Source organism: Schistocerca cancellata, chromosome 2 (genome assembly GCF_023864275.1).
Source record: "Schistocerca cancellata isolate TAMUIC-IGC-003103 chromosome 2, iqSchCanc2.1, whole genome shotgun sequence".
Classification (NCBI taxonomy): Eukaryota; Metazoa; Arthropoda; class Insecta; order Orthoptera; family Acrididae; genus Schistocerca; species Schistocerca cancellata.
Genome location: NC_064627.1, coordinates 725,994,469 through 726,011,191, shown reverse-complemented (window position 1 = coordinate 726,011,191; position 16,723 = coordinate 725,994,469). Strand labels below are relative to the sequence as shown.

Sequence of the window (16,723 nt, the reverse complement as noted above, 5' to 3'; positions counted from 1 at the left end):
TCCCCGCCCCCTTCCTATGCTCCCACTGGATACTGGAGAACAGAATTATTATTCGTACGTTTGTTGGTGTAACAGTACATGATTCGCAGGTTTGGGAAGTTCTAGTATAACGTGGACACCCTCAATGGGAAGTACTATGGCCACAACAACCGCTGCTTAACTTAACGTTTGTTTAATTGTAACGCCGTACAGTGGAAACTACTCTGGTTTCAGACGCTTCCTTGCTGTGCCATACACTAAAAGGAAATGCAGACCTTACCAGAACTGTGCTGAAACAGAAACCTCAATTTATTTTCTGACAATTCCACGTAACCGCCATTGTTCGGTACCGATAAGACGCCTGGAGACAACTCAGTTCTGCACGTGCTTGTGTTGTACAGCAGGTGTGATTCTGTTAGTCGCGGCAAAGCTTCTGTGCAAAATAGCCATCAGTCAGACGTATGACGTTCGTATGTAACTAATACTCCATAGTTTGCCCGACATTGTGTATTTTGTAAAGAAAAGCTTCAATTTTCTTGGTTTTCACAAAAAAACTGTCGTATAAGACGTGCTGTAAATTTTTCACTCCAATTTATCGAAGATTCTCGATTTTCCAGGAGCATAATCAGCCGTTTTTGATGCTTTATTTATCCAATTATACAGCCCGTTGAGACCCAGAACAGGCCCTGCTCCTTCTGACTTGATTACGAGTACTCCATGTGAACACTAGTACTTTTTTAACATCAGTGAATGGGCTTGAGACAATAATTTCGACAAACAGAAATTCGGATATTCTTCCGTAGCATGTCGTCTGCATATAATTATTGTACATGCACAGTTTAAGAAAACTGTCGGAAATGTGCGTGATGAGAGTACCGCCATCGGTTGAATTCTAATGCCAGTAATGTACCTATTGACCCACTACCAGTTAGTTTCATAGCCCCATAATGGTATAAAAGTTCATACGAGGGTAATCCCATAAGTAAGATCTCCTGTTCTTTTTGTAAGTACCTGTTTATAAGAACGTGTTTATTTCTACAATAGTTTACATTAATTTACAGCCTGAACATTTAGCTATTTTTCTATATAATCGTCATTCCTGTCGATTCACTTTTGTAGACGCTATGGTAGTTTTTGTGTGCCCCGGAGCTGAATCGCTGGGACTACAATTAACGCTGACAGGTACTATGAGACTCTCAAAAAACACAAACGGGTAATTCAGAACCGGAGAAGAGGAATGTTGAGCAAGGGCGTACACATTCTCCATGACAACGCTTGCCAACACATCGCTCGACAAACCGTTGTTCTCCTGGGTTTCAGTGGAACATAATCATTCAGCCACCCGATAGTCCTGACTTGGCTCCCAGTGACTATCACCTGTTCCCCAGGTTAAAAGAACATTTGGCCGGAAAGAGATTCAGCTCCTACAACGAGGTGAAAGAATAGCTTCATATCTTTCTGAACAGCATGGCGGCGAGCTGGTATGACATGGGCATACAAAAACTGCCACAACGTCTACAAAAATGCATCGACAGAAATGGTGATTATGTCGAAAAATAGCCAAATGTTCAAGCTGTAAACTGATGTAAACCACTGTAGAAATAAGCAGGTCAATGTACTTATAAAAAAATAGCAGAACTTAGTTTTGGAATTACCCTCGTATATTGTCTACGTATAATGTGATGTCGTATCAGTAAGGTAATACAGCCCCAAAAGAACGGCTGAACATCAAAAGAATAAACAGGACTCGATGTTCATGAGATTGGATGTCGGATATGAAAACACGCCATCTCATGAGTAGAAATACCTGTTCTTTTAATGCTGAATAGTTGTGATGGAGATGTCATGACTGCAATGACTGAGGGAACTGTGACGGCACAGTGGTACTTCGTGGACATCCTGCGTCGTCATGGGTTACCTCTCATTTGATAATGTCGTGTAGTAATTTTTCAGTGGTAGTCGACACATGAACTGCTTGTCTGTGAATTGTATTAGGTACTCCCGTGGCCAGCGCGATCAACAGATCTGTCCCCTACAGAGCATGCGTGGAACCTGCTTGGACGTCGACTCCGACCTAGGAACAGTATCCAGCATATGAAGCACCAGTTACCGCAGTTGTGTGCTGGTTTGCCTCAGGAGAGGATTCAACGACTTTGTGACACCTTTACCTACCGAACCAGTACTTACATTCAGGCCACAAAGGTTGCACACTCATACTGATAATATTGGGCTCATATGCCAAGTTATTTGTAATTTTGACTTTAAATTGTAATCAATGAAATAACATCAGGTACCCTCTGAAGAACGGAAGTTTGATTCCCGTTTCTCCTGACCTTCTGCGTGCTTCAGTTTTTTTCTCAGGCAGTGTATTTAGCCTTTGGAGTCTGTTAACTGTAACAGATTTTCGGAAGACAGGGCAGTCCCAGTTGCTATTCTGTGGACGGGAATTTTATGAGACTGCATTTGCACGTCCTGCTTAAATATTGCCTTCACCTCAACGCAAGTACTCAAAAAAAACGATCCGATGCAATAATTTTGAAATCGCAAATCGCACCTCACTCTCTCTCTCTCTCTCTCCCTCTATCTCTCTCTCTCTCTCTCTCTCTCTCTCTCTCTCACACACACACACACACAGAGAGAGAGAGAGAGAGAGAGAGAGAGAGAGAGAGAGGGAGAGAGGTTTGAGAGATTTTAGAGGAGAGTTGAATGAGAAAGTAATGCCGTGGGAACCAGTGTGAGATAACTATAGCTGCACAGTTTGAAAGCAAGTGGCAGATTTAGAATATTTTTGTGTGTCAGAAGGTGACTGATTTGGTACGGTCCGCCACAAATTCGTCTCCTGCTCCAATCACTTCATTTCAGAGTATCACTTTCACAAACATGTCCTCAAGTATTTGCTGAATGTATTTCAATCTCTGTCTTCTCCTACGCTTTTTACCCTCTACACCTCACATTAGTACCACACAGGCTAATGACAGATGCCTTCACGTGTGTCCTATCGTTCTGTCATTTCTCCCTGCCAAAAAAATTAATAAATAAATAAAATAAAATAAAATAAAAATAAAAATAAATAAATGTGCCTGTCTTCACCGATTCTTTGGAGAACCTCCTCATTCCTGATCGGTCCACCTTATTTTCAACATTCTACTTTAGTATCTCATCTCAAACGTTTCGTTTCTCTTCTGTTCCCCCTTTCCCACCTTCCATCATTCACTGCTTCTCTAAAATCTCTTCCTATCACTAACACAGGGGATTTCAAACTGATTCATCTACATCTACATCTACATTCATACTCCGCAAGCCACCTGACGGTGTGTGGCGGAGGGTACTTTGAGTACCTCTATTGGTTCTCCCTTCTATTCCAGTCTCGTATTGTTCGTGGAAAGAAAGATTGTCGGTATGCCTCTGTTGGGCTCTAATCTCTCTGCTTTTATCCTCATGGTCTCTTTGCGAGATATACGTAGGAGGGAGCAATATACTGCTTAACTCCTCGGTGAAGGTATGTTCTCGAAACTTCAACAAAAGGCCGCACTGAGCTACTGAGCGTCTCTCTTGCATATTCTTCCACTGGAGTTTATAAATCATCTCCATTATACCTTCGCGATTACTAAATGATCCTGTAACGAAGCGTGCTGCTCTCCGTTGGATCTTCTCTGTCTCTTCTATCAAACCTATCTGGTACGGATCCCACACCGGTGAGCAGCATTCAGGCAGTGGGCGAACAAGTGTACTGTAACCTACGTCCTTTGTTTTCGAAATATATACAGTTCCAGATAACATATCAGTGAATTTAAATGCTGCTTTCAAAAAATTTATTTTTTTGAAAATTATTTTCTCTGGCAGAAATTCCATTTTCCTTAATTACTCAGTGAACTATATGCTATTACAAAGGATACTACAAAATTTTTGCTTTGTCGATAAGCCACAACCTAATTCTGTTTATCTTCAGACCTGTCCACACATTCACTATAGTAAAAAATTCAATCTTCTCATGAAGGATATATCTTACCAGTTAAATAACTAAATCTACAGCGACCTGCCTACTGCAAACACTTAAACTTGATGCCACTCAATTAGGCAACTTTTGCCTCAATACCACAGCTTATTTACTGAAATTAGCTCTCACTATTCTTCAAGAAGCTGAGTGAAACAGGTTGTTTCCATCACAGAACGTCTGAAGTGGTCATCATGAATTCACCTGAAAATTCTACAACACCAGCCAGCAAAGGTAGCCACTAAAGTCATTCATCCATTCGAGCAGATCTGTTAGTGTCAAGAAGTGTCATAATCAACGACAGATGAGAGTGAGCAGTTTTGCACATTTTTTTATTTTTTCTTTCTTAAGTGCTGACACTGGATAAATTTCCCTATTTTTAGATATTCAGAGGGCTTTTAACATCGTCCGTCACAAGCGAGTTCTTACCAAATTGCGTGCCTACGGAAAATCGTGTCAGCTGTTCTACTGGATTCATGATTTCCGGTCAGAAAACTCACAGTTAGTTGTAATTGACGGAAAGTCAAAGACTAAAACACATGTAATATATGGAGTTCCCCAAGGAAGTTTTAAAAGGCCCTGGTACTCCTGATCTCTTTAGTAGATTTAGCAAACAATCTGACCTGTTGGACTGCAGAATATTCGTAATTGTAATCCCAAAGTATTTAAGAGTAGTTGAATCGCAGCGTTTAGATTTGTGTGACATATCGCGCAACCGAAATTTAGTGGATTCATTTCGGCACTCACATTTCGTTATTTAGAGACAATTTCGACTTTTCGCACCATTGAGATATCTGGTCAAAATCATTTTACAATTGGTAGAATCTGTATACGGTGTAACTGTTCGTTGCACGTTTTTGACATGGTTTTGACATCTTAGGGAATGCCATTTTCGACTATGTTACGATGATTTGAAAATGGCTCTCTGCCTAAAACTAGTCATCGAGCGAATAAAGAAAACTAAAATTTGCAACTTTTGACTGGTTTTTCGTTCTACTGATTAACACAAGTTCCTGACCCACAGCTACTCGAGCATGCTGGAAGTTAGCACTTTACAATTGGTTTTGATCATCTGATAACTTTACAAAATGGTAAATAACAGCATCATCATCATCCGGATCGGATGGAGGCACGTTTTCTGGCTGCTGCACGGGCGTGTAACTTATTCTCTCTTCATGTGAAGTATGTGCGCTTCAGTGGTGCTCTTTACAAAATCTAATTTTATTTGTTTTGCGAAACCGAAATGACTAATGCTTTTGAATACACCATCACATGTAGTAGCGTGATATGTATAACGTAACACGTTTTAACTTAGGTATGGACATGCTACACAGTCGTTTATAGTTTTTTTCTGATTTACATTCGTATCGTTATGTGTGTTTTGTAAATTACTCTACCTCTATACGCCTACATTTTCTTCGTCTGAAGATAGTCATTACCAATCAAAGTTAATAACATCATTACAAATTAGCATTGTGATCCAGGAATGGAATTATAATAAAGCAAAGGTTTTAAATTTTTTTCAATTTGGTTTTCATAAAATTTTGATATAAAGTCTATGTTAAATAGTTATGTTATATCCTTTAACTTGATGTAACTCTGTTTTACATACTTTATCAAGTTCACCGAATACCTTATTTTATGTCACCATTACAGTGGTACAGATGGCCGGTTAGAACGATTAACTGTTACCAAAGGTAGAAAAGTGGGTGGTAGGTAAAAAAGTTTGACTAGCCCTGAATTAGAAAGTAAACTAGCAATTCCCCTTCAGTAATCGCCAACCCCAGGCCACACATGATCTCCTGCAGAAACATGTTTAATGTATGTAAAGTATATACAGGTAGCATACACTTAGCGACTCCTTGTCATCTGAGGTCTTCTTTAAATGGCTTCTGGACCGAGTGACGGGTCTCGTATAATGCACACTTTTCCACTGCTGGAGGTTGTGAAAGGAGGATAAACAAATGTTTCCCATTTATCGACTGTGCGTGTTTGATGATTTGTATTCTGCTCATTAAAAGTGTAATGAGAAAACTACTTTCTCACTGCAGTAGTTTAATGGCAACCTTGACGATTTTCATGAGGCCAGTAGGAAATAGTCTTTGATCTTAAGAACCGCTCTGTCGCAGTAGCCGACGGCGACCGTTAAGATGCAGTGTCAACCTCGGCAGGGTATGCTTCTCTGTCATTTCACCTGCCGTGCCTGAACCCTTTGCAAGAACCACACACTAAGAGTTGTTTTGCTGCTGCTGCTGTTCTACATAATCGACTGACATTGTACTGGGATGTTGAAAATTTAATGAGGCAGCAGATTAATTTCAATTTGAAACTTTGTAGAAGTACTTCCCTCAACTTTAATATCTTAGAACAAACATTAAGAGTAATACAGTGCATAACACAGCACCTCATCAGAGACAGTTGACATTGTACTATGGTTTAACACCATAATTCATGTTGTGATTGCTCTCTCCCTAGCTCAGATGTTCTCACTCGAAAAAGCGCAGTGAACAATACATTGTCAACAGATGCATGTAGGAGACAATACTAGTATTCTTCTATTTCAAATATTGACAATGTCTACGAGTACTGAGAACAGCCAAGTCTGTTGTAAGTAACAGCAAAAAAATCAATGCTCGCGCTCGAAGTACAATACATAAAAAAGAGCTCTTTTTTGCCAAGGAATTACATTATAAATTTGCCAACATAGAATAAAGTGTTTGCCTTGTTTAACGAGAATCTGAAAGGTATATTAGGTAAGTGGTTTTAATTTTTTTTTTACGTATTAGGTCAATTACATATGTCGTCAACAATGTTAGAGTAAGAGAAATAAGCAAAACGTAAAACCTCTGAAAGAGAGTGAGGGTGTTAGCATTAATTTTCAGTCAACTGAAGACATACAATCTGTAACATATTATGCGAGTGCCATCTGTCACATCTCTCATATCATAAAACACCTGGATATGCATAGCTGCTCCGAAAAAGATTTGGACAACTAAAAGAAAAACAATAAGAAGGAACTTCGTGCCGCTCCGCTTGAACAGAATACTAGTTCTACATATTGCAAGTGCTTCCTGAAGGTATTTTATGATCGTCATGTAAGAGACAGAGCAGGATTCGTAGTGTACAATGTTAAAGGAGAATACAGTTTCAGTCGAACTACAAAAACGATAGATTGAAGATATACCGGGTGATCAAAAAGTCAGTATATATTTGAAAACTTAATAAACCACGGAATAATATAGACAGAGAGGTAGAAATTGACACACATGCTTGGAATGACATAGGGTTTTATTAGAACAAAAAAAAAAAATGCTAGACGCGTGGAAGATCTCTTGCGCGCGTCGTTTGGTGATGATCGTGTGCTCAGCCGCCACTTTCGTCATGCTTGGCCTCCCAGGTCCCAGACCTCATCCGTGCAATTATTGGGTTTGAGGTTACCTGAAGTCGCAAGTGTATCGTGATTGACCGATACCTCTAGGGATGCTGGAAGACATCCGACGCCAATGCCTCACCATAACTACCGATATGCTTTACAGTGCTGTTCACAACATTATTCCTCGACTACAGCTATTGTTGAGGAATGATGGTGGACATATTGAGCATTTCCTATAAAGAACATCATCTTTGCTTTGTCTTGCTAATTATTGCTATTCTGATCAGATGAAGCGCCATCTGTCGGACATTTTTTGAACTTTTGTATTGTTTTGGTTCTAATAAAACCCAATGTCATTTCAAGCATGTGTGTCAATTTGTACCTCTCTATCTACAATATTCAGTGATTTATTCAGTTTTCCAATTTATACTGACTTTTTGATCACCCGGTATGTCGACGTCACGTTTACAAATTTTAACTCTGTCAAATTAAAAAGAAATTATAAATGATCTTTCGGTGGGACCTTAGGAGGTCAATGTATCCACATATGGCATTTTCTTAGTAGGCAAACTGTACTACGAAAATTGCCAAATACTGGTTTTTAGCTCTGGAACGCTGGAATCCGATATGACGGAAAAATAAATTTGGTGTTGGCGACTAGCGCTACAGGTGACCAGTCTACTAAACAGAAATAACCTGAGTAAGAACATTGCGAAAAGCTTCGGCTGCTTAAAGAAATGTTTCTTTACTGCGAATTCCCAATAACGCCAGTTCTCAGACACGTAGAGGAAGCTCTCTGACCACAGTCCAAACGTACGTAGTACGAGATAAAGGTAGCGAGATAGCGCTTTCGAAACGGCGGGGAAAAATTCTGTGCGCCAGAACGGCTCAGCTTCGAGGGGAATTCTATCCGACGGAGGTGACAACGAGACGCCTTCAGTCCGTATTGGAACGTGAGTACAGCCGCTGTAGCGTACATTAGCAGTCGCAGTGCTTTGTGGCCTCCAAACTGTGCTACTGATCATACGCTATCGTCGCTTACAGGTATCACGTAGCGGCTGCAGGATATTTATGGTCTCCCCACTGAAATCTCTTGCGTGTATTCGTACAGATTGTGTATGTAGGAGATGCTACGTCTGCTAGAATCGGACTAAAGTAGTAAATAGTTGTTTTTTTTTCGGATGACTGGTACCGTAATCGATTGCTGGACTTGAAGACATTAATAAAACACATTTAAGGATTATTCAGAGAGATGCATCTGAGAACCTATGTCTTGCAACGGGGAAAAAGAACACTATCCCAACCAAATCACACGAAGCAGAGCCACTGCGTCTCATTTACTGACATAGAAGTAATCAACGTTGCTACCTCCTGTAGCACTGTCATCTTCAGGGAGAAATCGCGCTATTCGTTCACGTTACTCAGATGATTGTGTAGAGCGAGACTCAAATCGATCACAAGTTTATAGATACCGGAAGCACTTGGAAACAAAATATGTGCTATATATTAAGCATATCCATTGTGGATATTTAAGAACTGTTTTTTCAATGTAAGTAGGGGAGACTGGACCCAGCCACTATTTTGAAATATTTGTTCATTCCATTAACCGGTTTTCTTCTGGTGATGCACAGAGGGTTACATGACTATGTCGTTGTGTAATGTTGAGTATTGACTCTATGATGAGAAGATGGAACATGCTTTAATGTACCACGATGAATAATTAACGTTTATGTGGTTCTTTTTATCAAAAAATAGTTTCTGTACTCATTGCGGGTGGCTTCGTAACGTGAAATACGTACTTAAGAAATATGTTATCATATGAACTCAGTTTTTCTTATCATATATAGAGAAACGCATCATTATCAATATTAAAACTCATCTTTCGAAAAACTGAAACAATTTCGATCATCCACAACTGGAATCTAGGAACGGAAATGTATTAAAATGTTCTAGAACCGACTAGTGGCCTGCTGGGAACGGCACAACGTAATTCCAAAATTGGTGTCCACAGCAGACCTGAGAGTCAGGATAAGACTGGCTCACTGTTTATTTTGATGAGTCGGGGATTCCCATGTTACCACATCGAAACTGTGCCGGCGGAACGACAGTGTCTGATATTATTGCACCATAATTATAACATTCAACGAACTTTTTCTTCTTCGTCCAAGTAACAAAGACTTATTTCTGTAATAAAGCCTTCGTTCCATAATGGAACGTGCGCTGCTGTGGAGCTCCCTGGCCGCGTACCAGACCGGAATACTTACTAGGTGTCACTATACGAGATCACTATCGCTAATATCAGAGCTATCCAGTTTCAGCTCACAGCTCGCCTAACAGATAAAGTAAGACAGGAACTCTGGAACTCGGTTTTCGCTTCCGGTCCAGCTAACAGTTTGAGCCCGTCATCTGAACATTTCATAATGGGATGTGCTTCAGTTCTTGTTATGCTGAACGACAGTAACTGGATTGAGATTGGTAGTGGAAGCTAGACTACGCATTTTGGTTCATCGATATGAGGCGCACGTCAGTATCCCCTTGTAGTTTTGTCGCTGGCTGCCAGCTTCCACAGACTAAAGCTGGTATGTTGTCATACCTTACTGAAGTCGAATACAACAAGAAAGGTTTACTGACTTGTCGTAAATCATTTACGTACCATGAGTTTTGTGAATGACTATGTCAGCGGCAGAAGAAGAGGTTTGTGTTACGGCCTTGGTCTACCTCCGCCATCGATCAGTGCCTTTCTTCAGACAGAGAGATAACCGTATAATAGAGACGAACACGCAAATAAACGTTGCGAGTTAATGTCGACGTATTGCTTTGTAAGCTGTTCTCCTTTAAGAGATGCACGGCTCTCGACCCGAGCAAAGAAACGTACCAACGACGCATTACATGCCCAACACACGTCGGTAGAGAGACATAACCAGAATGAAATTTTCGCCGCGCATCACCAGTATTTGTAACAATTATTGCGCAATCTACAAATATAGTTGCATACCAGCCGAAGTTTTCACACAACCGCCCCAAACTGTTCTTCGTCTTTTAACAATATAGAAACGATGCCTATTTCAGCGAGTCTTACTTCGTCCATGAACAATGGGTTGAAGGAAAGTTGAATGACAGAAGCATATGAATTGTTTTATGTGGTTTTCTCGCAGTTGTTGTTTCAAGATATGTTCATTTTCCAGCAAGAGCGGTTACGCTGTTATATTTCTTACAAATTTTTTCAATGAATAACGAAGGATGCTAAGCTTGTGGACGCATAATGAAAAGGTATCCTCACTCGAAACCTCAGTGTGTGTCAGCGCAGTGCTCGTTGAAACGCAGTTACGGAGTGAGGATTTGTAAAATTTAAAAGAATGAAGAAAAAACTCTTCACTCAGTAAGGAAGTGCGATCTAGGAAGCTACCCGAAATTCTTCGTTAGCTTATTTTGATGATAACAAAATCCTGAATTCCAGTCATATTTTTTTCTTGAGTCACCAATCTTGGGTCATCAGGTTCATGCGGCCCACCAACAATTCCACTCCTGTGCCAACCTCTTCATCTCAGAGTAGCACTTGCAACCTACGTCCTCAATTATTTGCTGGATGTATTCTAATCTCTGTCTTATTCTACAGCTTTTGCCCTCTACAGTTCCCTCTAGTACATGAGAGTCATTCCCTGATGTCTTAACATATGCCCTATCATCCTGTACCTTCTTGTCAGTGGTTTTGCACATATTCCTTCCCTCTCCGATTCCACGCAGAACCTCCTCATTCCATACCTTACCAGTCCACCTAATTTCCGACATTCGTCTGTAGCACCACATCCCAAATGCTTCGATTCTCTTCTGTTCCTGTTTTCCTACAGCCCATGTTTCACTACCATACAATGTAGTGTCCCAAACGTACGTTTTCAGAATTTATTCTTCAAACTAAGGCCTATGCTTGATACTAGTAGACTTCACTGGGCCATGAATGCTCTTTTCGACAGTGTGAGCCTGCTTTTAATGTCCTCCTTGCTCCGTCCGTCATTGGTTAATTTGTTGCCTATGTAGCAGAATTCCTTAACTTCATCTACTTCGTGACCATCAATCCTGATGTTAAGTTTCTCGCTGTTCTCATCTCTGCTACTTCTCATTACTTTCGTCTTTCTTCGATTTACTCTCAATCCATATTCTGTACTTATCAGACTGTTCGTTCCAGTCAGCAGATCCAGTAATTCTCCTTTACTTTCACAGAAGATAACAATGTCATCAGCGAATCGTGTCGTTAATATCCTATCACCTTGAATTTTATTTTCAATCCTGAATCTTTCTTTTATTTCCATAATTGCTTCTTCGATGTACAGATTGAACAGTAGGGGGGAAGACTATGTCCCTGTCCTACACCCTCCTTAATCCGAGCATTTCGTTCTTGCTAAATTATTATGTCTTGGCTCTTGTACATATTATCCGCCTCTCCCTATAGCTTATCCCTATTTTTCTCAGAATTTCGAACATCTTGCACCATTTTACATTGTCGAACGGTTTTTTCAGGTCGACAAATCCTATGAACTTGTTTTGATTTTTCTTTAGTCTTACTTCCATTATCAACCACAACCTCAGAATTGCCTCTCTGGTGCCTTTACCTTTCCTTAAGCCAAACTGATCCTCAATTTTCTTTTCCATTTCTATGTATATAATTCTTGTCAGCAACTTGGATGCGTGAGCTGTTAAGTTAATCGTGCAATGATTCTCGCGCTTGTCAGCTCTTGAAGTCTTCATAATTGTGTGGATGAAGTTTTTCCGAAAGTCAGATGCTATGTCGCTAGATTCATACATTCTATATGCCACCGTGAATAGTCGTTTTGTTGCCACTTCCCCCTGTGATTTTAGAAATTCTAATGGAATGTTATCTATCCCTTCTGCCTTATTTGATCTTAAATCCTCCAAAGCTCTTATAATGGCCTGATATTCCCAACAGATAATGAAACTCCAGGAGAAAATACTGCATGTTTTGATAAATGTATTTCGTTTCGTGTTTCTTCTTCTCCATTACAATTGAATCTACGGTCGAATATCACGCATACGAGGAAAAAACTGTAGAACTGAAAGTCAGATAAAGTCATACAAAACAATGTTATGAGCTAAGTTTTAGTCCGTAATTATGTTCTCTAGACGAACAAACTGCGTAGTTTCATTGGGCTTCTCACTCATTAGTACCTCACATTGCCATTCTCGATGCAAGTCGCAAACAACTAGCGGCCGTCTTAATGTGTTTCTTGTAAGTGAAAGTTAAACTATCGACAAAAAGTAGTAAAGATCAGAAAACAGGTGAAAAATCAGTTAAAAATAAACAAAACTATGGAGGCCAAAGCAGTGAAACTAACTTATCTGTACGGCTGTCCAAGATGGCGGCAACAAGAAACACTTATAATATAATAGAGAGAGAGCATATAACGGCATTCTCCGGGAACCAACATCTCGATTATCTGGTTCACAGGTACCAGCTGCAGGCGGATTATGAGAAAACATATTTTTCTGTATTGCAGTTTCTTCAGTGAGCGGTGGTTACAGGGAGAAACGACGGAGAGAAGGTAATATTACGTTACGTGGGTAACACTATCTTAAAAACACCAGTTTACGACTCAAATTTTTCGATATCGAAGTATTAAATTCTATACAGATGGCATTATTTCCTAGGATATAGCATTTTTTATGTTTCTTTAAAACATGATACGAACTTTCTAACTTCATTCACGTAATCATGAAGACTGGTAACACTATAGTTCACCAATTGATACCCCCGAAGACTAAAGTTGACAGTGTGCGTATTGTTTGCTATGGGATTAAAAGTTTGAGTATTAATGTTGATTTGACTCGGCTATGAACCAAGCAGTTTATATGAGAAGGATATCTACGATCACAAAGAAGGAAAAAAAAAACCTGCTACAGGTTTGAAAATGTTGACAATTGTTGTGGAATGATGTAGGTAATGCAAACACAGTGATACCACAGATCACATAACCAGACCTACCGACCGTTAGGCAGTGGCAGGCCAACATCGTCACGGAACTTCCTCCTAATGCAGACTTCGTCACACGCTTCACCGTACGGTGAAAGCTGTGGCAACCTCGGCCGTGCGCAATCAGCACCAAATGGCTTTCCACTGTTTGACGTCTGAGAAGAACAGTTGCTTCTGAGATGCCGAGTGCCCGCTAGTATGTCAGCTGTAGGAGGAGAAGACGGACAAGTCTTGCTCTTCTCTTCAGGTATTATCTAAATTATTTGTTACGGTAGCCATCTTTGCTGGGGTCTTCCTCTACTACCGTTCCCTCTTTGACACACAGTTTCTAGCCTTTAAGTGGAATCTGTCACTCTTCATTCTTTCTCTGTATTCGTTTCAGTTTATTCTGTAATCTAGAATTTTATCGTGTAACTATAATTTTTAGTTATTTTCTAGTATTTTGTCTCTTTTGGCTGTGTTCTATTGTGCAACCTTTAACACTTCTCAGGAATTTCATGTCTTGTGCATGAAGACGGCCTTCTAGTTTTTTAGTAATCACCCAGGTCTCGCTTCCATAAAGCAGTTTGGTGGCTGACACAGTTTTGTAGAACTTAATTTTAATATCTTTCCTAGTTTTGTTTTTAAGGTTTCTGCTAATATTTACACATACCCGCCAGAATTTACTCTGTTTCTTGTGTGTATCTTTGCTGTACCCACATGTCGCCTTACATCTCAGGTAAGTGCATTGGTTTACTTGTTATGAAATATTCGTATCTATCACTGTTTTGGTTCTACTGTGTTATCTCTCCTTATGTTTTCCTGTAGAGATCTCCAAGTCAAATTTTGCATTTATTTGTTCCAGGAAGTAAATTTCTTTCTGACGGTCCTTGTATCTGCTAGCCTCACTGCGTTGTCAACATACAGTAGGTTATTTAAGATTTTCCTGTCTAGGCATATACCTTTTCCAAATTATGTTTCTCAATTAAGCGTTATTTCACGTATTGAAATGTTGAACAAATTTGGGGAGTTACACCAACCTTGACGTACATCTTTGTTGGTGTCTCATTTTTCCGTTGAGATTTATAGTGACTGTCTTCAGATATAAACGTTTTATTGCATTTATTAGACGTTTCGGATGTCTGCGGTTTGTCATTATCTTCATAATTCGTTTATTGGCACTGTCAAAAATGCTTCTAATGTCGTTAAAAGCAATGTGTGTTTCTTCATTATACTCTCTGCGTTCTTGTATTATTTACTGTAAAATAAAAACTGCATCTATCGTAGAGTGTCCTTTCCTAAAACCTACTTCTTCCTCATGCAGTATTTCTACCGTTATGTTTTCGAGTCTTGTGTTTAAAATCATAGCATATCTTGTATGCCGAGTACATCAAACTTTATTCCTCCGTAGTTGCTAGATAGGCTCTTATCTCCATTTTTTTATTTGAAATGACTCTAGCAAACTTTAAATCTTTGGGCATATTCTTGTTCTTCCACAATTCGTTTAAAAGCCGCCAGTCATTGGTGTAGCGCCATTCTTCCATAGTTTAACAATTCAGCAGTTGTACAATCTCTTCCTGTCGCTTTTATGTTCTTAAGTGCTGTTAAGGCAGATGTTATTTCGTGGGACACATTTCTTTTGATCCTTTCGCATTTATTGGTTCAATTTCAGTTTCTTGCCCTATGTTATCATACCATACTCCTAATGGCTTACCCATTGTTCTAAGCATTATTTAGTTGTATCTTCTCTTTTTCTGTTGTATTTTAGTTTACAGAACCCAGTGGCGAAACGTCTATTAGGGCCCTAAGGCTGAATCTACCCAAAAAATTCCAAAATATTGGGTCCAAACTGGATTTAATCCGATGTAATCACGTACTCTGACAATTTTTTCAAATATTTTACGTTTGAAGTTGGTATATGTACCCGCCAGTGTAATGCATCACACCTCTAGCTTTGCGACCAATAAAAGCTCGGAATTCCGTGCTTGTTACGAGCATGGCCTGTAAGCCTCTTTTCTTTCATGAGGCGAACTGGGGTTCCTACAGCGTGGATACGGTTTTTAAAAGCTGAAGTTTGATTTCTTTCTACTTCTCTCCAGCAGGCGAATACACTCATAAGTAAAATGAAAAGTTATTCAGCAGTTTCCTAACATATAGCGCTACTTCGCATCGTCTAGCACGCCAACAGCAATCCGGCTAGAATGTGAAACCATTAAGTCTTAATTTAAGTGTTTATTTAAAACACAAAGAGCAAGAAGTCATCGATAACTCATAGAAAATAAATGTGAATGCATCTCTGGATGTTGTTGCAGGATGATAGGAAGTACCTTATGTATTTTCATTGTTCCTCAGATTAAAGTATAGTAGACCTACTTATTTTAAACGTTGGTAGTTCAGTAGCGTGTCTGTACGTTTTCGTATCAACAGTGCTAGACGTACTTATGGTGAAACCTGCAAGAAGAATTTCGTATTTAAAATGTAGTAAGTAGTGATAGCGATTAAATGATAAGTGAAGTATATTTCAGTGTGCCCTGTCACGTGTGAGGCGTCATCATCAATTTGTCTTGTGATTGCGTTATCGAAAGGAAAACTATAAGCTGTGAATTAAATCATCTTGTAGCGCATTGGATTGCTGACTACCACTAACTGCCATGGACGCGTTTATTTCATCAAAAGATTGACTGAATTTTTGATTGAAAACCCTACGTTTTTCTCTCGCCTATCTTTGGGAGATGAAACTCCTGGTGAAAGAACGAAATATTTTGGAAAATTTGTAAGACATTTCCAAACACAATACAACAATTCAGAACGGTGGTTAATTGACAGCGTTGTACGAACAAACTTTTGTGTGTTTACTGTGTACTATTAGGAATGGGTAATGACAGTTTTGAATGCTGTAAGCGGGGAGTAGGCAAAGAGAGTCTTCAAAATTTCCTTTCGAAAACTAACAAACAAGAATTTTCCATTTCACATACCACAGCAGCTGTTAAATACAACCAACTATGTATAGTAAGAATCAACCATGATCTTTCAGGGGCAAACTCACCTGGAAGCTTTGAAACAGAACGGAAAGGTTGACCGAAACAGAAGTGTAATGAAGAGACTTATTTCGACTATCTGCATGTTAGCACGGCAACAGTTCGGGATCAAGACGAATCTGAGGTGTCAGTAAACAAAGAAAATTATTTAGCATTTTTGTAGTTCTTGGCAGAAGGAGAACAATACATGAAAAAAATCATTTAGCATCCGATGGAGTATTTAGACACTTTCTCTGACACACAGAATGAATTGATAGCTTGTATTACGAATGTTATTCATCAACAAATTTCAAGTGACGCTAATAATAGTCCATTTACTTCAGTACAAACTGACGAAACAACTGATGCCTCAACTCGAAGTCAAATCAGTGTAATTT

At 39.5% G+C, this 16,723-nt stretch overlaps 1 protein-coding gene and 1 long non-coding RNA gene across 2 annotated transcripts in view; both read left to right on the top strand.

Moving 5' to 3' along the window:
- The window catches only part of LOC126162524 (macrophage mannose receptor 1-like), a 163,707-nt gene that overhangs the window by 87,858 nt on the left and 59,126 nt on the right, over positions 1-16,723 (top strand). The window lies entirely within an intron of this gene.
- LOC126162525 (uncharacterized) overlaps positions 8,210-16,723 on the top strand; it is a 40,521-nt gene continuing 32,007 nt past the window's right edge. Inside the window, exon 1 of the long non-coding RNA XR_007535083.1 lies at positions 8,210-8,299. This is a non-coding gene — a long non-coding RNA (uncharacterized LOC126162525). The remainder of the gene's footprint in view (positions 8,300-16,723) is intronic.